Source organism: Geospiza fortis, unplaced genomic scaffold, assembly GCF_000277835.1.
Source record: "Geospiza fortis unplaced genomic scaffold, GeoFor_1.0 scaffold359, whole genome shotgun sequence".
NCBI classification, from domain to species: domain Eukaryota; kingdom Metazoa; phylum Chordata; class Aves; order Passeriformes; family Thraupidae; genus Geospiza; species Geospiza fortis.
The window spans coordinates 694,324-694,664 of record NW_005054519.1 but is presented as its reverse complement, the minus strand read 5'-3'; positions in this window follow the sequence as shown (position 1 = coordinate 694,664).

The window sequence follows — 341 nt, the reverse complement described above, 5'->3', positions numbered from 1 at the left end:
GAGTTGGCGGCCCGGGCGCCCGGCAGGAGCGCGGGGAGCGAGCGGCGCCGCCGCCCCTGGAAAAGTTGTGTGCCTGCCGGGGGGAAGGCGGGCAGCGGAGGGAGGGGGAAAACCACCACCCCAAAGTGCTTACACGAATTTCCCAGCGCTAGACCTGCCTCCGAGATCAGCCCAATAAGAGCTGTCAGGGGAGGCTCCCGGCTCACTTTTCCACATCGCTTCACAGTTACGTTTGGCAGGCAGGCGGGCACGGTAGCGCGCTCAGCCCCGGAATTAGCGGATTTATTTGGAATATCCCTGCTTTCCCGGAGACGTGCGGCTGCCGCTGGCTCCGTGCGAGG